The 24,084-nt window shown below is 38.1% G+C and overlaps 1 protein-coding gene across 1 annotated transcript in view; it reads left to right on the top strand.

Moving 5' to 3' along the window:
• Window positions 1-412: 412 nt before the first annotated feature.
• The window catches only part of LOC111156948 (interleukin 6 signal transducer), a 56,089-nt gene continuing 32,417 nt past the window's right edge, over window positions 413-24,084 (top strand). The window contains exons 1-2 of the mRNA XM_022518120.1: window positions 413-600; window positions 18,906-18,988. The gene's annotated coding sequence lies outside the window, so the exon portion shown is untranslated. The remainder of the gene's footprint in view (window positions 601-18,905; window positions 18,989-24,084) is intronic.

Here is a 24,084-nt window from a genome sequence, read left to right as displayed (position 1 = left end):
AGGCCGCGAACCAAGGCCGCGGGACCGCAGCGAGAAGGGAGAGCGGCAAGCGTACAAAGTACCCGGGCTCCAGTTCACGACCCCGTTATTCCCTGGAAAAATGGAACATTCCGCTCCTTCCGCCCGCGGAGAAGAGGTGGGGGGAACCCTTCGATCCGGTCTAGGAAAGGCGACGCGGGCGCAACCGCCGGAATCCCGGACGCCAGGAGCAGCGTTACGGGAATTGCAGCAGACTGGAGTCCCGCCCCTTCGCCGTCGGGTTACCGCCTGGCCAATATCCTAGCGCGCCGGGTCTCGCTGGAGCCAATGAGCATACAGTCCCTAAACCCGGGGGCGGGGCGCGGCGAGGGCGCTGCGGGGCGGGGTCGGGGGCGCAACGCCCCGCCGGGGGAGTAGGGCCGCGTGCCGCGTCTGCGGGAAAGAACCGGGAGCCAGCCGGAGCTGAAGCGAGGACTGGAGTGGCCCGCGGATTCGCGCGGGGAACGCCCGGGCGCAGCTGAGCCGGGGACCGCGACTGGGCGGCCGACTGGCCCGGCCAGGCCTGGGGCGGAGGGAGTCGTCGCTCTACAGACGCGGATGAGCGAGGCGCCGCGGCCTGAGGTGAGGAGATCCCGTGGCCGAGTGAAGGGCCGCGTAGCGGGAGGGTAGGGCCGGGTCGGGGGTGTTGGGGCCTGGAGACCAGGCACTCGAGGGGGCCACCTTTCCCCGGAAGAGGGGCACCCCAATAATGTGCGCGTCCCAAACTTGTTAGTCCAGCCTGGAAATCCCCCACATTCCTCCTTCCTTTCCGTGTTCACACACCTCTGAATTTGATTTCTACAAGTTTGTCACCTATATTTCTCAACCATAAGCGCAGACCTTACTTCAGCGCGCGCACACACCCACACACCCTTCTTTGGCCCACGCCCCCAAATCCCCACTTTTTGCCCTTTTCTATCTCCCCTTAATTTGCACTAGCCCCGCACTTGATTCATTTTTTTCTACCTGGAAATCAGTATCTCTTCACTAAAGCCATCTTTTCATCGTGAAGTTAGTGTTTCAAGATGGTTGAAAGTTCATTTTAATTAAAATATTTTAAACTAAATGAGTTTTTTTCTATTTTTATCTCTTACATATGCCTTTACATGTATCTCTTAACATGTATCCCACGTAACGCTGTATTTGAGAAGCACCAAATCCATCTTTAAAAGCTCACCCCTCCCCCAAGCTTAAAGGTTATTCCAAGTGGCAAGGTTCTTCTGTTTTTCAGTAGATGAACAGCATTTTATTCATAACTCCAACTGAAAAAAAATATCACAGGTTAGAATTAAGACTTGCCATTTTGGTTTTTTAGGAATTTTTCCCTTCAGAAGAACACCCATTTTGGTTTAATTTGTGTAGTATTGGCATTTTCATCAGTTAACGCTGCTAGGAAATAATTAGTGATTAGAATGCCAGGGTGACTTCTAAAAGATTGGAGTCTTTGGTTAAGTCACTGCTGTAAACAAACCCTTTAGACTGTGTGACTGCCAGCTTCAAGTTGGAACAACTCTTAATTTGAAATTCCTGGCTCAGATCATTATCTGAGCTGTGTTCGCCATTATCTTAATTTCTTAGATTACTGATAATTTTCACTTGGAAGTATTTTAGCTGTAAATGGAATTATACGTTTATGGAACCAACTTGATACTAAGTTGAATCATGTTTTCCAGCTGTTTCTTTTGAGGGGTTGTTTTGAACACTTGTTTTTAATCACAAGTGGAAGAAGAAAATTATAGGATGGAGAAAGTGAGAAAAAGAATAAGTTTTATAGTGGAATTTTTCCCTCAAGTCTCTCTAATTGGCAATGCTATACATGTTTAAGTTTCTCATAGGTAATTTTGAATATTATAAATACTGCCAGCTAAGTTAATATATTTTCTTATGTAATGAAAAACATGCAGTGTTCTTTCACGTTTTCATTTATGAGATGCAGTGTTTTCAGTTTATTTAATAATTTTTTCCAAGGGAATTTGCACTTCAGTTAATGTTAGGTAAGGGTTGATTATTACATACACCTATGAAGTAAAAAGTTGCAATATTCTTTATAGAGAAGGAAACTGAGGGACCGCATCCCTGTGATACCTAGATCTGTGTAATCCAAATCCTGTAATCTCAGTTGGTCATTTTGTCATGCTGACGAAATTCTTGTAAAGGATCCACCAGTACAGTTTGGGAACTTGCGGACTTGAAACTGATCCTCAGAGAGGGTTTTTTTTTTTTTCCCCCTATAGAAGCTAGAGTTTTTCATTTTAACATATCAGGACTCCCTAGTTCTAATACATTTGCAGTCTGGCTCCTGGATAAGTGTGGAATGTTCTCACAGTCTTCTCCATTTCTTTGATTGCAAAGGTTGTATGATCAGAGTTGAAGTTTCTACTCTTTTCACACAACAAATACTAAGGACTTACTGCTGGCTACAGGAATTCACAAAGACATATAAGGTATTCCTAGGACATTTATAGAGTTTACAGAAATTGGGCTGGCAGATTTATGAAAAATTATGTGAGGCAGTTTTAATTAGAATGATACAGATATGTAGAATGTAGAAATGTAGAATGATACAGAGACTACTATAGATAATTAAATTAGGGAGTGATTATTTAAAGGTTGGAATAATCAAAGGATTGAGCAGAAGTCAAACTTGAAACCTTCGTGAGATTTGGATAGAGATAAATGAAGGAAACTCAAGCCAAATAGAGGTCTATGTAGACGGTATGTTAATTAAGATAGCCAATGGTATGTAATACTTAATTTGTGCCAGTCATGATTCTGAGCACTTTGCCCATATTAATTCTCTCAGAAGGCAAATGCTATTATCTTCCTTTTACAAAGAAGGAAGCCAAAACAAAGAGAGGTTAATTTGTCCAGTGCCACACAGTTAATAAGGGATAGATCTAGAATTCATGCATAAATAGCCTGGCTTCAGAATCTGAGCTCTTAACTGTGATGCATGTGTTTTTTCTTCATATAGTATACTTGAATGGCGGTAACTAGAATAATATGGCAATTCCAGAAGGTCTTTTAAAACACTCTTAATTGTGCTCTGTGTGCCTCAAAGTATCTGTAGATTCTGAAAATATCAAGACATAGAAACAAATAATTCCAGTACAGTGTTAATCAGTCCTATTATGGAACTGTACACAAGTGCATCGGGAGCAAAGGTGTTTGTGGGAACTGGGAAATTCCACAGGAGAGATGATGTTTCATTGGAGTTACACAGTTACAGAGCAGAGAATGGGAAAAGATAGTGTAGAGTCAGGACAGTGTATATAGAAGCAAGACTCTGAAATAACAGAATATGTTAGAGAAAGTCTAGTAGTTTATTGTGGCTTGAGCTTAGTCTGTAGGAGTGAGTTTAGTCTACAGGTGTAGGGAATGATAAAAAGTAGACCAAAATGTGAAATGGCATGATGAGTTAAAAGCAAATAAAAGCTTAAATATTTGCATTTGGGAAGCTGCATAAATAATTTCACTGGATTGTTTGCTATTCTCTTTAGATGTACAGTGCTGGGGTAGCTTGAGGAAACAATAGTTGAGGGTTTTTTTAGAATAGACTTTATTGTTCATTGGTTTGTTTGTTTGAAGTGCTCTCTACACCCAACATGAGGCTTGAACTCAAAACCCCAAGATCAAGGTCACTTGCTATATGAGATGAGCCAGCTAGGCCCTTCTAGAATAGATTTTATTTTTTATTTTTTTTTCAATTTTTTATTTTATTAGCATATAATGTATTACTTGTTTCAGGGGTACAGGTCTGTGAATCATCAGTCTTAGACAATTCACAGCAGTCACTATAACACATAACCCTCCTCAGTGTTTTATCACCCAGTCACCCTATCCCTCCCACAACCCAGCAGCCCTCAATTTGTTTCCTGAGATTGAGTCTCTTACAGTTTGTCTCCCTCCCAGGTCCCATCTTGTCTCATTCCCCGCCCCCAACTTCCTCATATCATAGAGATCATATGATAATTGTTTTTCTGTGATTGACTTATTTTGTTTAACATAATACTCTAGTTCCATCTGCGTAGTTGTAAATGGCAAGATTACGTTTCTTTTTTATGGTTGCATAGAATTCCATTATATATACTTTTAGGCATATATATATATATATATATAAATAAATAAAATAACCATTCATTTGTTGATGGACATCTAGCTGCTTTCCATAGTTTGGCTGTTGTGGACATTGCTCTCAAACATTTGGGTGCATGTGCCCCTTCGGATCACTACATTTGTATCTTTAGGGTAAATACCCAGTAGTGCGATTGCTGGGTGGTAGGGTAGCTCTATTTTCAACTTTCTGAGGAACCTCCATACTGTGTTGCAGAGCGTCTGCACCAGCTTGCATTCCCACCAACAATGTAGGAGGGTTCTCCTTTCTCTGTGTCCTCGCCAACACCTGTCATTTCCTGACTGATTAACTTTAGACATTCTTACTGGTGTGACGTGGTATCTCCATGTGGTTTTGATTTGTATTGCCTTGATGCCATGATGTTTAATTTAGCACTTTTTCATGTGTCTCTTGGCCATTTGGTTGTCTTTGCAGAAATGTCTCTTCTTGTCTTCTGCTGATTTCATGATTGGATTATTTGTTCTTTGGGTGTTACGTTTGATAAGTTCTTTATAGATTTTGGATACTAGCCCTTTGTCTGATAATTTGCAAATACCTTTTCCCATTCTTCAGTTGTCTTTTGGTTTTGTTGACTGTTTGCTTTGCAAAAAGCTTTTTATCTTGATGGAGTCCCAATGTTGCCCTTGCTTCCCTTGCCTTTGGCAATGTTTCTAGGAAGAAGTTGCTGCCGGTGCTCTCCTCAAGGATTTTGATAGATTCCTGTCTCATATTGATGTCTTCCATCCATTTTGAGTCTGTTTTTGTGTGTGGTGTAAGGAAATGGTATAGTTTCATTCTTCGGCATGTTGATGTCCAATTTTCCCAAAACCGTTTGTTGCAGAGGCTTTTTTCCATTGGACATAGAATAGATTTTAAGTACTGGAGAAGATAGGTTAGACAGGCACATGAAGCCAATTTTTTAAGTTCTAAAATAGCTAAATATTTGGCATTATTATTGACCCTTTAAAAGCTTTTTGAAGATAAGAGTGACAAGTTAGGTAGGTTGATCCACCTATAACGTCAGACTGATTTTGGAGGATGGAAAGAGACTGGAAGCAGGAAGGCTGTTAAATAGTAAGGTGATCCCATGTGCCGAAATGATCTTCATGGTAGAAGGTAGAAAAGAGACAAATAGAAAAGACATCATGAAAGATGATTAGATAAGCTAGAATAAAAAAATGATAGGTAAGAGGCAGTGATGGACCCCATTGATTTAGGTAGTTCAAAAAGGGTGATCTTAGGTGGGAAAAAAGATAATTTTTTTCTTCCAAGTGAGTGCATTTGTGTCTATATGTGTGTAGCATGTATGTTATTTGTGTATTGTTTTTAGACCTTTCTATTTGAGTCAGAGGCAGAATATCCAAGACAATGATACATAACTGGAATCAATGATTCCAGCCAGAATTTTTCGTTTTTTAAAGATTTTATTTTTTGTTTGACAGATCACAGGTAGGCAGAGAGGCAGGCAGAGAGAGAGAGAGAGAGAGAGAGAGGAGAAAGCATGCTCCCTGCTGTGCGGAGAGCCGGATGCAGGGCTCAATCCCAGGATCCTGGGATCATGACCTGAGCTGAAGGCAGAGGATTTAACCCACTCAGCCATCCAGGCGTCCCCCAGCCAGAATTCTTGAAATTATTTTGTTTGAAATAGTAATAGTTGAAGTTCTGTATCTTCATATATTGGTATTTTTAAAAAGCAGTAGATTCCAAATACTTGGGTACTTCCATAGCCAGGAGGTAAACCCTAGCAGAGAATTCAGTGAAGGAGACAAAAAGTAAGATAGATGAACGAATTCAGCCACATGATAGCATTATATAGAAACCAGGAGAAAAGAGAAATTCAAGAAACACACCTGGTCAACCATGTTCAGAAACACAATATGTTACAATGTCTAGAGTCTCTCTCTAATTCCGTGTCTGTCTAGTCTATCTTAATGAGATTTAATGAGAAATTAGTTATCTAATTGATCATGACTAAGAGAGCTGTGTGTGTTGAAATGTGGCTGTAGTATAAGTTATTATTTTAAAGATTTATTTTTATTTATTTGAAAGAGGGACAGTGAGAGAGAGCATGAGGGGGGGGAAGGTCAGAGGGAGAAGCAGACTCCCCATGGCGCTAGGAGCCTGATGCGGGACTCGATCCTGGGACTCCGGGATCATGACCTGAGCCAAAGGCAGTTGCCTAACCAACTGAGCCACCCCTAGGTTATTATTTTAAAGCTGCATGTATACATATCCCAGAGCAGGAGCTTTATTTTTTTCAGCACAATCTGTTGGCTCTATTAAAAATGAGGATGTTCTGCCTCCAAGTTTTCATTTTTCGTTTACTCAGTTTCATTCTTTGCTTCGAAGTGGATTTGTTTCATCATTACTTCTGAAGACTGCATTTCATATTGGTTGTCTCCACAGTCTGTTTTTGTTTGGATGTTCTATTGTTTGTATTCCCTCACCTCTATTCCCTAACAGAAAGTAAACTGTGTTTCAGATATGGCAGCTCTGGTTTGTACACTGGCCTGTGCTGGAATTTTGCCATTGATAATCTTCATTTGACATTTAGAGTCAAAGGTGACATATAGCTCATGTGTATGCTATGTTCTCTGTTTAGAAAGACCTTTACTCGCATTTCATTTCTGGGCCTTCTGGGTCCTTTGTGAATTGGGCTGTTCTCTGTGCTTCTGTAGCATTCTGTGCACATTCTACCTCTCTAAACTTGAAACTTTTTTTTTTTTCTAAACTTGAAACTTAAGAGCAAGACCTGTTTATTTGGCTTCAACTGTATGAGTTATATTTCTTAAGCTGCAGTGAGAATGTAAATAGTCATCAAAGTATTTTTTAACCTTTTCATATGTCTGAAACAAGTCAGTGATAATTTGTAGGGGGACTTGCCTAACTCTGAGGTCTCTATTTCTTCCAAAAGTCAGAATCTAAAGATCATTAATCAGGAGTGTATGTATGTGTAATGAAGTAGAACTCTTTATCTTTATGCTTGTGGAGCCAGTTTTCCCAGTGCTATTTTAAATGGTCCTTTATTCCCCCAGTGATAGGTGCTTTTTTTTTTTTTTAATCAGATGATTAAATTCTTAAATATATATGGGTCTGTTTCTGGTTTTTTTTTTTTTTTTGCTTTATACCATTGATCAAAATATTCAGATGCAGTGCCCCGTTTAATTACTATAATGTTGCATTATGCCTTAATAGACGATAGAGCAAGTTTTCTCTTCATTCTTCTCTTGAAAATTGGCTTTTGGTCATTATCTAATATTTTGTGTGACATTTTAAATTGGTTTGTAAAGTTTTATAATAAGCGACTTTTTTGTAATTTAGGTAAAAATTGTGTTGATTAATACAGTAATTTGTGAAGAACCAGTGTCTACCATGTATATTTTGTTTTCCGTTTCATGGTATTTGACTAATGAGCTTTTAGTAAGGGTTTATAGTTTTCTGTATCAGGTTATTACATAGCTCTGATTAGTTTTTTTTCTTCAGTTTTTGCTGCTGTTGTGACTAGGATTTTTTCTTTAAAATTTCTAACTGGTTATTACTGGTATGTAGGAGAACTATGTTTTTTGATGATCTTTTGTTTAACTATTAAGTTCTAAGTAGTTGTGGTAGTTTGTCATTTGATTCTCATTCTTTTCCTTAATAGATAATATCATCTGCAAGTTTTTCTTTCTCCATTTTTATATCATCATTTATTCTGTTTTTGGTTAAGCCATGTAGAACAGTGTTAAGTGATGACTCCCAAATATCTTGTTTGAATTCTGACTTCAATAGGACTGATCCTAATTTTTATTTTTGAGTATGTTGTTTTCTGTGGGTTTCTGATAAAAGATAGTGGCAACAGCAACAAGAGCTGCACTGGTAACAGGTTACCATTTATTGAGTACATACTGTGAGTCAGGTAGATTATAAGTGCTTTATGTTTATTGACTTACTTAATCTTCACAAAAGCCCTGGGTAGTATGTGGGGTAGGTGGTGGTGGTATCCTCATTTTACAGATAAGGAGAATGAAAGGGAGGGATATTAAATAACTTGGCTAAGATGTTTTACAAAAAAAGGAGTTGGGATTTGAACATAGGCTTGAATCCATCATCTTTGTTACACTTCATGAAGGTAAGGATGGTCTCTTTCAGTCTTCATTTTTTGACACTTTGTTATTTTTTAAGTGAACGGTTGTTGAACATTATCAGATAATTTTCAAGCATCTATTGGAATGATTGTATAGTTTTCTTCTCTTAATCTTAATATAGTGCATAATATTGTTAATCTTTTGCTTAATGGACCATGCTTACATTTTTAGGTTTTTATTTTTTTAAAGATTTTTTAAAAATTAATTTATTCAAGATAGAGAACATGAGCAGGATTGGGGGAGAGGGAGAAGAAGAGGGAGAAGCAGACTCTCTGTTGAGCAGAGAGCCTGACTGGGGGCTCCATCCCAGAATCCTGGGATTATGACTGAGCTCAAGGCAGAAGCATAACATACTGAGCCACCCACGTGCCCCTAATTTTAGGCTTAGTACTATTGGTATTTATGGAGTTTTTCGTTGTTGTTTTCATGTATGTTACGAAAATTAATTTGCAAATGCTTTGATTAGGATTTTTCACACCAGTATGCATAATAGTTTAACAATAGTTTTATTACATAATTCCTGTTTGATTTGGTGTCCAAATGACTATGCAACTTGCACTTAGGACCAAAAATGGGATAAAAGGAGGTAAGATTTACCCTCTTGCCTGATATAACCATAAAACAAAAAAAACCCCACATGAAACAGTGATAATCAAGACACTTGACACTGGATAATGAAAGGCAGTGGTCTTGATAGATGGGAAACAAGTTAGATGAACCCTGTGATTGCCCTAGCTACTACGTTGAGAAAGTTTCCAGTCCCTGGCACAGGTAGGGGGAATCCAGGATAAGATCCATGGATTCTCTTTGACCTGTGGAGATGGCTGGGATTACCAAAGGAGCTAGAGTTCACAAAACAGTACTAGAGGGCTCTAGAAAGCTTCAGAGGTCCTGCTAAACTTAGTGCATGCATGTAAAGAAATCACTACAGACCAGGGAAAGAACCTCCTGGAGAGGATAAAGATAGCAGTGCTTGGTGCTTCCATTGGATCAGGAAAGGTTCCTGTCCTCACCAGCCAGGTTTGGAACCATTTGACTCATGGGACGTTGGTTAGAGACACAGAAGGATCCTGGCTCAGTAGTAAATAAATTGGCCTGGAATAAGTGCTGCTCCAGTTCCACCCAGGGTATCTTTTTTTTTTCCCCCCAAGTTTTTTGTTTAAATTCCCTTTAACATCCAATGTGAAATTTAATTTCAGGTGTACAAAATAGTGATTCAGTACTTTTATACTATACCTGGTGCTCATCCCAAGTGGCACTCCTTAATCCCCATCACTTGTTTCGCCGCCCCCCCCCCCCCAAAGCATCTCCCCCCTGGTCCCCTTCTCTCTGCCTCCTTATGCTTTCTCTCAAATCTTTTTTTTTTTTTTTTAAGAATCTGTTTCTTTGTTTACATCCTTTCTTTTTTAACCTTGTTTTGTTTCTTAAATTCCATATATGAGTGAATACATTGTCTTTCTGTGACTTATTTTACTTAGCATCATCCTCATATTCTCCAGTTCCATCCACATCATTGAAAATGACAAGATTTCATTCTTTTTGATGGCTGAGTAATAGTCCACTGTGTGTGTGTATGTTTGTGTGTGTACACATATATACACACGTGTGTGTGTATATACCCATACACCCCCCCCATCTTCTTTATTGACTCATCAGTTGATGGACATGTGAGCTGTTTCCATGATTTGGCTGTTGTAGGTACTGCTACTATAAACATCAGGGTGCATGTATCCGTTTATATTAATAATTTTGTATTGTTGGGTAAATACCTACTTACCAGTATATCTTAAAAGGAGGACCTAAAAGAACCATATTGTTTCCAAGTACTTAACTGTGTCCTAGAATAAAGTTCAAAGGTACAGAAATAACAGGGACACCTTTGCTTGAGTGACTGGATTTTGGCTCAGGTCTTGATCTCAGAATCCTGAGATAAAGCCCCATGTCAGGCTCATGAGGTGTCTGTTCCTCTCCCCCTCTCCCCACTGCCCTCATTTCTTGAATGCTCTCTCTTGCTCTCTCCAATGATAAATAAACCTTCAAAAAAAAAAAAAAAAAGATTTAGAAATACAAAAAACAATCCAGTACAGACCCAGTAGCAAAGAAGGTGAAAATCAGTGTCCAGATCCAATTAGAAATTACCAGGCATGTGTAAGAAGCATGAAAGTACAATGTATAATAAGGAGAAAAATTAATTAAAAGTAACACAAAGCTGACATAGATGTTAGTATTACCAAAGAAATTAAAAGTTACTTTTTATAACTGTGTTCTATACGTTCAAGAAGTTAGTTACAGAATACATGCAAAAGACCCAATTAAACTTCTAGAGATAATAAATATGTGTGAGATGAAAAATAAACAAGTTAGGATTAATGTCAGATCAGACATTGCAGATGAAAAGATCAGTAAGCCTAAAGATACAGCAGTAGAAATTATCATAAAACAGAAAAAATGGACTGGACATCAGTGAGCAAGGGGAACTACTTCAAGCATCCTAATTAATACATGTTAGTAGAATTCTCAAGGGTAGGAGCAAGAGGGTCAGAGATAAATTCAAAGAAACAGTGGCCTCAGTCTTCATAGATTTGATGAAAACTGTTTAAACCAGTAGATCCAAGAAGTTCAACAAACTCTTAAGCACCAGAAACATGATAAAAACTTGACCACAGTGCATTATAGTCAAGATTGCTCAAAATTGGTGATAGTTACAGAAAACTTACATGCATCCACAGGAGAAAAGAGGCCTTTCATATAAAAGAAGAAAGATAAGGATGATAGTGGATTTCTCATGAGAAAGTGTATGCAAGAACTTAATAGCTACATTTTTAAAACACTGAAAGAAAAATCTGTCAATTGAGAATCTATACCTAGTGAAAATACCTATGAAAAATAATAATGCACTTATTTTTAGGTATGTAGAAACTTCACCAGAATCCATCACCAGCAGACCTGCACTACAAATAATCCTTCAGACAGAAGGAAAATATCAAATAGAAATGTAGACCTTAGACAAAAGATGAGAAGCTCTGGAAATGATAGTAGACATAGGTATATACACAAGATATTTGTATTATAAACTCTCTTTTAAAGTGATTTTTTAAGGGGTGCCTGGGTGACTCGGTGGGTAGAGCCCCTGCCTTCAGCTCAGGTCATGATCCCAGGGTGCTGGGATGGAGTCCCACATGGGGCTCTCTGCTCAGAAGGGAGCCTGCTTCTCCATCTCTCTCTGCCTGCCTTTGTGCCTACTTGTGAACTCTGTCAAATAAATTAAAAAAAAAAATCTTTAAAGTGATTATTGAAGCAAAAACAACAGGGTTTACAACATGTATAAAATACATCTAAAGTTTATAAAATATGTAAAAGTAAGTTGTATGCCAAAAATAGCATAAAGATCAAGAGGGGAGAAAGAAATGTATATACTCTTGAATACTTCAGTGTGCATGAGGTGCTATAACATCACTTGGTTTGGTTATAAAGACGGGTAAGTTTAAGAAGTACGCTATAAACCTTAATCACTAAGATAACAAAACAATTAATAGCTTGTAAGCCAAAAAGAAGACAAAATGGAAATCCTAAGAAATGTCACTTAACACAGATGACAAAAATAGAAGAAAAGGGAGAAAAGAGATAAATAAGTAGAAAAGAAATACAAAGCTGTTAGCTTTACCTACCTATCAATAATAATAAATGTGGGTGGCCTAGATTACCAATGAAGGCAGAAATTGTCAGATAAACTATATACTACCTACCAAAACAAAACACAACAACAAAAAACCCACAAAGCTTTAAATATGAAGAAAGAAACAGGTAAAATACAAAAGAATAGGGAAAGAGTATACCATAATAACACTAATGGAAGAGAAGATGAGATGTCTGTAATGATGTCAGAGTAGTTTTCAGAGCGAAGAATATTACCATTGGTAAAGAACATCATTGCACAATGATACAAGAGTCACTTCATCAAGACCTTACATTTACCTTCCTAATAAAGCTTCAAAATAGGGCAAAATCTGAAAGAACTGCAAGAAATAGATGGATTATCAATACCCCCTTTTCAATAATTGATAGAGGAAGTAGACAGAAAATGACTAATGATAACAGAAGATTGAATAACACTATCAACCAGACTTGATTGACACTTACAACACTCCATCCAGGAGCAACTGTGGTGTTTTTAAAAAATTTTTTAATTTTTTTTAATAAACATATAATGTATTATTAGCCCCAGGGGTACAGGTCTGTGAATCGCCAGGTTTACACACTTCACAGCACTCAATCATAGCACATACCCTCCCCGATATCCGTAACCCCACCACCCTCTCCCTAGCCCCCTCCCTCTGCCCCCCCTCAGTTTGTGACATTGATTCTCTTATGGTTTGTCTCCTTCCTGATCCCATCTTGTTTCATTTATTCTTTCCCTGCCCCCCAAACCCCCCACGTTGCACCTCCACTTCCTCATATCAGGGAGATCATATGATAGTTGTCTTTCTCCGATTGACTTTTGCCACGCATAATACTGTCTAGTTCATCCATGTTGCCCCAAATGGCAAGATTTGATTTCATTTTTTTTTCCCCAAAGATTTTATTTATTTATTTGACAGATCACAGGCAGGCAGAGAGAAAGGAAGGGAAGCAGGCTTCCTGCTGAGCAGAGAGCCCGATGTGGGGCTCGATCCCAGGACCCTGAGATGATGACCTGAGCCGAAGGCAGAGGCCTTAACCCACTGAGCCACCCAGGCGCCCCAAGGTTTCATTTCTTTTGATAACTGCATAGTATTCCATTGTATATATATACCACATCTTCTTGATCCATTCAACTGTTGATGGACATCTGGGTTCTTTCCATAGTTTGGCTGTGGTGGACATTGCTTCTATAAACATTTGGGAGCACGTGCCCCTTCGGATCACTATGTTTGTATCTTTAGGGTAAATACCCAGTAGTGCAATTGCTGGGTGGTAAGGTAGCTCTATTTTCAACTTGTTGAGGAATGTCCATGCCATTTTCCAGAGTGGTTGCACCAGCTTGCATTCCCACCAACAGTGTAGGAGGGTTCCCCTTTCTCTGCGTCCTCACCAGCATCTGTCATTTCCTGACTTGTTAATTTTAGCCATTCTGACTGGTGTGCGGTGATATCTCATTGTGGTTTTGATTTGTATTTCCCTGATGCCGAGTGATATGGAGCACTTCTTCATGTGTCTGTTGGCCATCTGGAAGTAGTCTTTGCAGAAATGTCTGTTCATGTCTTCTGCCCATTTCTTGATTGGATTATTTGTTCTTTGGGTGTTGAGTTTGCTAAGCTCTTTTTATAGATTTTGGATACTAGCCCTTTATCTGATATGTCTGTTTGCAAATATCTTCTCCCATTCTGTCAGTTGTCTTTTGGTTTTGTTAACTGTTTCCTTTGCTGTGCAAAAGCTTTTGATCTTGATGAAATCCCAGTAGTTCATTTTTTGCCCTTGCTTCCCTTGCCTTTGGCAATGTTCCTAGGAAGAAGTTGCTGCCGCTGAGGTGGGAAGAGGTTGTTGCCGGTGTTTTCCTCAAGGATTTTGATGGATTCCTTTCTCACATTGAGGTCCTTCATCCATTTTGAGTCTATTTTCATGTGTGGCGTAAGGAAATGGTCCAGTTTCATTCTTCTGCATGTGGCTGTCCAATTTTCCCAGCACCATTTGTTGAAGAGACTGTCTTTCTTCCATTGGACATTCTTTCCTGCTTTGTTGAAGATTAGTTGACCATAGAGTTGAGGGTCTATTTCTGGGCTCTCTGTTCTGTTCCATTGATCTATGTGTCTGTTTTTGTGCCAGTACCATACTGTCTTGATGATCACAGCTTTGTAATAGAGCTTGAAGTCTGGAATTGTGATACCACCAACTTTGGCTTTCTTTTTCAACATTCCTCTGACTATTGGAGGTCTTTCTGGTTTCATATAAATTTTAGGATTATTTGTTCCATTTCTTTGAAAAAAATGGATGGGATTTTGATAGGGATTGCATTAAATGTGTAGATTGCTTTAGGTAGCATAGACACTTTCACAATATTTGTTCTTCCAGTCCATGAGCATGGAACATTTTTCCATTTCTTTGTGTCTTCCTCAGTTTCTTTCATGAGTACTTTATAGTTTTCTGAGTATAGATTTTTGCCTCTTTGGTTAGGTTTATTCCTAGATAGCTTACGGTTTTGGGTGCAATTGTAAATGGGATTGCGTCCTTAATTTCTCTTTCTTCTGTCATCTTGGTGGTGTAAAGAAATGCAACTGATTTCTGTGCCTTGATTTTATATCCTGACACTTTACTAAATTCCTGTACAAGTTCTCGCAGATTTGGAGTGAAGTCTTTTGGGTTTTCCACATAAAGTATAATATCATCTGCAAAGAGCGATAGTTTGATGCAAAGCCTAAAATATTTATTTTCTGGCCCTTTACATAAAAAGTTTGCCCAAGCATGGAATAGAGAGTACATAAATAGACCCACATATACATGGACAACTGATTTTTGATGAAAGTGTAAAGGCAGTTCACTTGAGAAAGGATAGTTTTTCTACAAATAGTTCAGAAACAATTGGCTATTCCTATGTAACAAAATGAACTTGAATACCTACCTTACACCATATATAAGAATTACCAAAATAGTTGATAGACCTAAATATCAAACCTAAAACTATAAAACTTCTGGCTAGAAAACATAGACCCTTGAGACTTGGCATTCAGCAAGGATTTCTTTGATACAGTATCAAAAGTAGTAGTAAATAAATTGGACTCGATTAAAATGAAAATTTCTCTTTAAAAAAGCACAGTTAAAGAATGGGAAGATAAGCCACAGATTGGGAGAAAATACTTAAAAAGGATTTTCTAATAAAGACCTTGCATCTAGAATTCTATTTTTTAAAACTTCTAAACATAAAAATGAGAAAACAACACACCCAGTTTAAAAATGAGCAAAATATTTGAACAGACCTACATCACCAAAGAAGAACATGAATATACACCTACCATAGATACGACCTGGCTTGTCTACTAGGTATTGTCCCAAGAGAAGTGAAAGCTTATATCCATGCAGACTTGGGACTAGTTAGATTACAGTATATTTATTCCACTAATACATTATGTACCTACTTAAAGCAAGAAAGTTTATCCAGCAAAGATGATGAGGTGCTCACTATGCTGGGTGTGACTCTTGATGCTAGGAGTATAGAAGGGAACAAAGCAGACAAAATTTCTTGCCTAATTTGCTAATATTCTATTTTAGGTACACAGATAATGTATTGACAATGTATTGGTTTCTCAGGGCTGCTGTAACAAAGTGCCACAAATAACAGGAGTTTATTTTAAGGTTCTGGAGGCCAGAAGTCCTTCTGAAATTCTGGATAGAATCTGTTCCTTGCCTCTTCATAGCTCCTAGTGGTAGCCCTTAGTCTTGACATTTCTTACCTTACCCCTACATTACTCCAGTGCATGCCTGTGTTGTCACATGGCATTGTGCCTATGTGTTTTTTTCATAACGACAATCAGTCATACTGTATTAAGGGCCCACCCTACTCGTTTATGACATCTTAACTACATTAGCCACAGCCCTATTTCCAAACTGTCACATTAGGAGATACTGTGGATTAGGACATCAGTATATCTTTTGGGAACAAAACACGATTCAACCCATAACATCCAATAAGATAAGTAAACTATGTTACTATGGTCTGCAGACCAAATCTAGGATGCATCCTATTTTATTAAATAGTTTTATTAGAATTCAACCATGCCATCTGTTCACATACTGTCTCTAACAAAGTCGACTAGTTACAACAGAGACCTTAATTACCACAAAACCTAAAATATTTATTATCTGGCCCTTTACAAGAAATGTTTGCCAAGTTATTTTAGAAATTGTAAAGTGCCATTGGGAAAAAATAGGAAGGGGAGATAAGCAGTACTGGGGGGGTCAGGGAAGACCTGTATGAGAAGGTTGAATTTGAGCAAATGCTGTAAGGAATTCATCTTTATGTATTAACTTAGAAAGACGTCCAGATGTGGTAAGTGAAAAAAGCAAGTTACAGCACATTTTTGTGATCCCATTTTTGTAAAATAAGAAAGTATATATTTATGCAGTATAATGTAATACATGAATAGAAAATTTTCAAAATTACCCACCAAATTGTTCACATTAGTTACCTTGGTGGGATTATAGGGGACTTCTACATGATGTATTTTCAACTTCCATTCATTTGAAAATTTAAAAATTACTTCCTTTGCATTTTAATATCATTGTAAACTTAATTTCATATATATTAAATTACATCAAAGGCTTAATATGTGTGAAACAGTAATGGAGGATTCAAAAGGAGTTGAACCTCCTTGCCTTAGTTTTTTTGTTTTGTTTTTTGTCTTTTTTTTTTTTTTAATATTATGGTAGTCACCATACAATACATTATTAGTTTTTGATTAGTTCATTGATTCATTGTTTGTGTATGACACCCAGTGTTCCATGCAATACGTGCCCCACTTTAATACCCATCACTGGGCTAACCCATCCCCCTACCCCCTTCCCCTCTAAAACCCTCAGCTTGTTTCCTGGAGTCCATTGTCTCTTAAGGTCTCCCCCTCTGATTCCCCCCTTCATTTTTCTCTTCCTTTTCCTAATGTCCCCCATGCTATTCCTTATGTTTCAGAAAAAAGTGAAACCCTATGATAATTGACTTCTCTGCTTGACTTATTTCACTTAGCATAATCTCCTCCAGTACCATCCATGCTGATGGAAAAGTTGGGTATTCATCCTTTCTTGAAGGCTGAGTAATATTCCATTATATATCTGGATGATATCTTTATCCATTTGTCTGTTGAAAGGCATTTCAGCTCTTCCCACGGTTTGGCTGTTGTTGACATTGCTGCTGTGAACATTGGGGTGCATGTGGCCCTTCTTCTCACTGCATCTGTATCTTTGTAGTAGTGCAGTTGTTGGGTCATATGGTTGCTCTATTTTTAACTTTTCAAGGAACCTCCACACTGTTTTCCAAAGCGGCTGTACCAATTTGCATTTCCACCAACAGTGTAAGAGGGTTCCCCTTTCTCCACAATCTCTCCAGCATTTGTTGTTTCTTGCTGCCTTCATTTTGGCCCTTCTAAGTGGTGTAAGGTGGTATCTCAGTGTGGTGGGTTTTTTTTTTTTTTTTTTTTTTTTTTTTCCAGTGTGGTTTTGATTTGAATTTCCTTGATGGCTAATGATGATGAATACTTCTTCATGTATCTGTTAGCCCTTTGTATGTCTTATTTGGAGAAGTGCCTGTTTGTGTCTTCTGTCCATTTTTTGACTTGATTATCTGCTTTGTGTATGTTGAGTTTGAGGAGTTTTTTATAAATCTTGGATATCAGCCCTTTGTGTAGAGTGTCATTTGTGAATATCTTCTCCCATTCCATAGGTTGCCTCTTTGTTTTGTTGACTGTTTCCTTTGTTCTGCAGAAGCTTTTGCTCTTGATGAAGTCCCAAAAGTTCATTTCTGCTTTTGTTTCCCTTGCCTTTGGAGACAGGTGTGTGTCTGTTTTTCATGCCTGTGCCATGTTGTCTTGATGATCACAGCTTTGTAATAGAACCTGAAGTCAGGCATTATGATGCCTCCAGCTTTGGTTTTCTTTTTCAACATTTCCTTGGCAATTCGGGATCTTTCTGGTTCCATACAAATTTTAGGATTGTTTGTTCCAGAACTTTGAAGAATGCCATTGGTATTTTGAGTGGGATGGTGTTGAAAGTATACATGGCTCTGGGCGGCATAGACATTTTAACAATGTTTATTCTTCTGATCTATAAGCATGGAATATCCTTCCATCTTTCTGTGTCGTCTTCAATTTCAGAACATAAGTGTTCTGTAGTTTCTTCCTTCACCTCTTTGGTTAGGTTCATTCCAAGGTATCTTACGGTTTTTGGTGGTATTATAAATGGAATTGCTTCCCTCATTTCTCTTTCTGCAGGTACATTGTTAGTGTATAGGAGAGCAACTGATTTCTATGCATTGATTTTGTATCCTGCCACATTACTGAATTGCTGTGTATGACTTTGAGTAATTTAGGGGTAGAGTCTTTTGGGTTTTCATGTCCTCTGTGAAGAAAGAGAGTTGGACTTCTTTGCCGATTGGGATGCCTTTTCTTTTTGTTCTCTGATAGCTGGGGCTAGGACTTCTGGTACTGTGTTGAAGTTACTACATTTCAAAGAGGAACCACCATTAATTACACTAGAATTTAACTTAGTACTGAAATTTAAGTTGAATTTTTATGCCTGTGTGCATAAAATAGTATGGCAGTTGAAAAGCAGTAGCCTTAACTGCTAGTGAAGGGCAAAAGGTATGATTCTTCTAAAGATTTGCTTTGATTCCTTTTGTCAAATTCAAAAAATGTCCCATTCATGTTTCTGTGACATTACAGGAACATAAGGGAAGTTTGGAGTAGGCATGGAGGGGCTGATAATGTTTCTAAGTATTTTCAAAACATCAGTAGGATGTTTAAATATTGTTATACAAGTGTTTATGGGATCATTTTATACTGAAGGTCAGAAGGTACCTAAATGAGATACTTTCAGGAAGGCTTATAGCAGGCAAGGATGTAAGAAGAATGCATGTAATAAATATTACCAAAGTCAGCTTTCTGAACAAGGCTCTCCTCTCTTTATAGGGAGAATGAAAAGAGCATGACTTTTGGAGGCAGAAGACTTAGTTTCAAGTCCCTGTTTCTTCACTTCCTAATTTTGTGATTTGGTAAGTAACTTAACCTGTCAATTTTTTTTTCTTTCCCTTTTTTTTTTTTAAACCTGTCAGAATTCTTATTTTGTGAAGTTTCAGTAATTAATCCTTACCATTTGAAACCTAGTGTATATGTACAACACAATGAGTAGACCCTAAGGTAAACTACAGACTCAGTGGGGGTTAAAGTGTGTCAGTGTAGGTTCATCCTTGGTAAAATGTACTATTCTGGTGAGTGATACTGCTAAATAGGAGAGATTATTTAGCCTCTGTGTGGGGGCAGAGGGTGTGTGGGAATTCTCCATACCTTCCTCTCAATTTTGTTTTAAGCCTGAAGCTCTTTATTAAAATAATGATTCCTGCCCTACCAACCTCCTTTTCTAGGATATTAGGATAATCAGGTGAAGTAATTTATATAAAAGCAGTTGTGTAATGTAAAATAGTATATAGTGTACAAGTGTTACTATGAATTAATAATTAGTAATAATGGAATAGAGCAGAGTAGGATCATTTTTAAAATAATAATGTAGGTATAACTGGCTCTCTGAAAATTTATTCACAGTAACACTATAATGTGAATACATCCTACCATATTGGAATTTTCTTCATCCTGATCCCTGCCCAGCTTATTTATTCAACAAACATTACTTTGCCTTCTTTTTGGCAATCGTAGTTCATCTGCTATTCTATAATTACAAGAGCAATGTTACTATGGTAACTAAGTTTATATTGACATTCTTCCCTCCAATGAAATCTGTACCTAAATGTATTACTCATGCCTTTTCTTTTGTTTTTTGTTTTGTTTTGTTTTTATTTATTTGACAGATGACAAGTAGGCAGAGAGGCAGACAGAGAGACAAGCATGCTCTCTGATGAGCAGAGAGCCCCATGTGAGGCTCCATCCCAGGACCCACCCTGAGATCATGACCTGAGCAGAAGGCAGAGGCTTAAGTCGCTGAGCCACCCATGCGTCCCTACTCGTGCTTTTTCATTTTGTCCTTGGGTCAAAGTAAAAAGAAAAAGACACTAAAAGATCACACAGTCCATAAGTAACAGAAAGAATTTATAAAGGCCAAAAGTATCAAATATTTATCAGTTAGAACTCCAGTACCTTTTCTCCCATTTAAGAAATCCATGGGAATGAAAATGAACAAAAATGATAAACTATAGGGATAATCTTGATCCGTTCTAATTTTTTAAAATCATTTGTAAATTTTATTCATTTAACAATAATAGTGAATTAGTTCTGATGTGCACCTTTCAGAACATTACTGTGTTGAACAACCATAGTTGAGGAATTGCCACTCTAGAAGAACCACTCAGTGTGCTTGGAATAAGCCTTAACCTATATCTGTGGTTAGGGTTGGTGGGGGGTTGGTGGGGGGGAGGTGGGGGCGGTGGGAGCAGACTCTCTGCTGAGCATGGTTTCATAGAATCTTCTAAGATAAAGATGCAAATTTCAAGGAAAATTGTATGCCATATGTGGTTATAATATATGCATGGAAAGTTCTGCCAGAGATGCAGGAGGATAATGCTAATAATGGAATTTTAAATTTAGTATGTACTGTCAACAAAATGAGAGGAACAGTATGCAGTGTACTATCAATTCTGTCCATTTTAAAACAAGATAAGCCCCAAAATGAAGTTGACTATATTGCGTTTAATATTTTAGATAGTGCTACGGTGTTTCCATCTCTTAGGTTGGGACTATGAGATTAAGTTCCTGAATAGATGTTTCTTCATCAAATCTCAATGACAATCCTTTAAAAAATTAGGACATTACTTTAAAAAAAAAAAAAAGATTTTATTATTTGAGAGAGCACACAAGCGGGGGTAGGGGCATAGGAGACAGAGAAGTAGACTCCCCACTGAGCAGGGAGCCTGACTTGGGGCTCAATCCCAAGACCTTGCATCGTGACCTGAGCCAAGTCTAAGGCAGATGCTTAACTGACAGAGCCACTGAGAGGTGTCCCAGGAAATGTTACTTTCCAACTATTAAAATGTGAAACCTACCTTTGCCTGTTACCTACCGTGTTTCATGGCCCTGCTTAGATAAATCTAATTGCTTTGTGGTAACTATAAATACCTTTATGGGACCTCTTGTGTCAGAGTTTTGTCATAAGAATATAGTGCATTCATAGAAAGATTGCCAGTTTCCAGGAACTATAGAGAACTCTCTCTACAGTGTGAACAAGGTACTTGGTTGGAATGGGTGATCGGTGTGTAATTGCATACTGCTCTCCCAACATGATAGATATTTTCTTCATTTTGTTTTGATGAGCAGTTGAATGATGTGGATTTTTCTAATATGGGACTATTGAAAGTTAGGAAGTAAGAAATAAAGCCAGTGGAGGAAAATGGTTCCTGCAATTTCATTCTTTTATCATTTACCCTGTAACAGTTTAAATATTTCATGAGCAGATTATTATAGAGTGACTTACGTGGTTAGGGAGTACATAAAGTCAAGTTAGTACTGAGATTTAATAAAAGAACACTGTATCCCAAATGCAGTACTGTGAAGCCCTGTTAAGAAGTTCGTGGTTTTGGGGTGCCTGGGTGGCTCAGTGGGTTAGGCCGCTGCCTTCGGCTCAGGTCATGATCTCAGGGTCCTGGGATCGAGCCCTGTGTCAGGCTCTCTGCTCAGCGGGGAGCCTGCTTCCTCCTCTCTCTCTGCCTGCCTCTCTGCCTGCTTGTGATCTCTCTGTCAAATAAATAAATAAAATCTTTTAAAAAAAAAAAAGTTCGTGGTTTTATTGGGGGGAGAGAGTTTACACATCAAGTATTTTTTAATGCAAATTTAGTTTTTGACTTAAGTACTGAAGTCACATGGTACAACATTGGAGAGGTGCAGAGAGTATATGGTAGAGTGTCTCCTTCCTACTGTGGAATCTCATCCAATAGCAACCAGTCTTTGAATTAGTATCCTTCTTGAGGTATCTTATGCATATATAAGGAAACGAGTGTATTTTTGTTGTTGTTGTTCCTCCCCACAAATAAATACACTGTTCTCTACCTTAACAGTATTTTATTTTATTTATTTATTTTTAGATGCTGTTACACATCTCTAGGTAGTGATCGAGAACTTACTCATTTTTTTTTGGAGCTACATGTAGGCTGTATTTGGATATACCATAGTTTAACTTACTTGTGCATTAACCTGTTTTATTAAAAACAAAGCTTTAGTGAATAACCTTATGTGTGTGTTGCTCTGCTCATTTCTGTAGGATAAAATACTGGAAGAATTATTAGATTCATACAGTGTTTAAGTTTTTTTAAATATTTATTTATTTGACAGAGTATTTAAGTTTTTTTTTCTTTAAAGATTTTATTTATTTATTTGACAGAGAGAGATCACAAGCTGATGGAGAGGCAGGCAGAGAGAGAGAGAGGGAAGCAGGCTCCCTGCTGAGCAGAGAGCCCGATGCGGGCGGTACTCGATCCCAGGACCCTGAGATCATGACCCAAGCCAAAGGCAGCGGCCTAACCCACTGAGCCACCCAGGTGCCCCACAATATTTAAGTTTCGATCGATAATGCAAAACTGGGCATATATCTTGTCTGGGTTCTTTTTTTGTTTATAATTGAGCTCTGATTTACAAAGAATTCATTTTTAATTCCTAGTTTATTGGGAAGGTTATGCCGTTTACACTGTAAGTGCAGGAAATAAGAATGCCTTTATGTCATGGTCTCAAAATATTGTGTCGATAATTTTTTATTTTTCATTATATTTTTGCCAAAACTAGAAATGATATTGGGCTCGTTTTTGTTTTGTTCACTGTTTTTACTAAGTATAACTTACATGCAATAAAGTCCACAGATCACAAGTTTATACTTCAGTAAATTTTTAATGACCATCTAGTTTATAGAACATGTCCAGCATCCCAGAAGTTCCCTTCTGCCCTCTTTCCCCACCCCCCAAAAAAGATAACAACTGTTCTCTATCACCACAGATGACATTTGCCTGATTTCGAACTTTTATATAAAGGGAATCAAGCATACTTTGTGTCTCATTCTCTTCTCTCTTAATAGGAAATTCAGTCATGTCGTTGTGAGTACCTGTAATTAATTGTGATTGAGTTACTTGAATTTTTCTGTTCTCCTGTGTTCGTGTTTGGTTGCTTCTACTTTTCAGTACTTAAACTTGTATGAACATTCTTGTACGTGTCTTTTAGAGGAGTGAAGCACTGAACTTTTTTTTTACTATGTATGTTGCCTGGGTAGATTTTGTTGGTTTGTTTTTAATTGAGGTCTAATTATAAAGAATAAAATTCACCAATTTTTAGTATACAGTTTTGTTGGGAAACCGTTCCCCATACATCTCTTAAAGGTTTGCTTACAACCTTGGAAAATTGAGATAATGTCTTTCTCCAGAGTAAGAGGCAGGCATGTTTACTGCCATTTTAAAAGATCTGGGTTTCCTAAGCTCAGTCTTCCTCTCCTATAACATGACCCACTGTGTGTATGGGTGTTACCAGTCGCTCTTGACAGTGCTCTGTTGGAATCGGGGCCCAGGCAGTTGTCACCAAGAAAATGCTGCTCCTGGTATGAGTAATAAGGTCCTTTGTCTCTGATGCAGGAGTCTCTTGTCTCCTGCCAGTATTCATGGAACTAACAGGCTAACTTGTTAGCTTGCAAGTAAGGTTAAATCTCAGTGCTTTTCACACTTCTTGACACAATTGAGTGAATTTTGACTAATAGAGTTTTAGCACTACCACGATCAGGTCATAGAACATTCCTGTCATGCCAGAAAATTCTTTAGTGTCTCTCTACATTGATTCCCCTTTTCCACTTCAGCCCCAGCCAGCTCCCTAATCTGCTTTCTGTCACCCTGGTTGTGCCATTTGTCAAATACCCTGTAAATGGAATTCAGCAGTGCATGGACTATTATCTGTGGCTTCCTTTATTTAGCATAATGCTTTTGAGATTCATTCATGCTACTGCATGTATCCCTAATACATTCCCTTTTACTGCTGAGTGGTATTCTGTTGCATGGATATACTATTTGTTTGGGTATTGGTTTATCCATTCTTAAGTTGATAGACAGTTGGGTGGTTTTTAGTTTGGGACTGTTACGAATAAAGCTGCTATATGAACATTTGAGTATAAGTCTTC

Source organism: Enhydra lutris, unplaced genomic scaffold (assembly GCF_002288905.1).
Source record: "Enhydra lutris kenyoni isolate GAN:26980312 unplaced genomic scaffold, ASM228890v2 scaffoldscaffold50, whole genome shotgun sequence".
NCBI lineage: Eukaryota > Metazoa > Chordata > Mammalia > Carnivora > Mustelidae > Enhydra > Enhydra lutris.
This window is presented reverse-complemented; position numbering and strand designations above follow the sequence as displayed.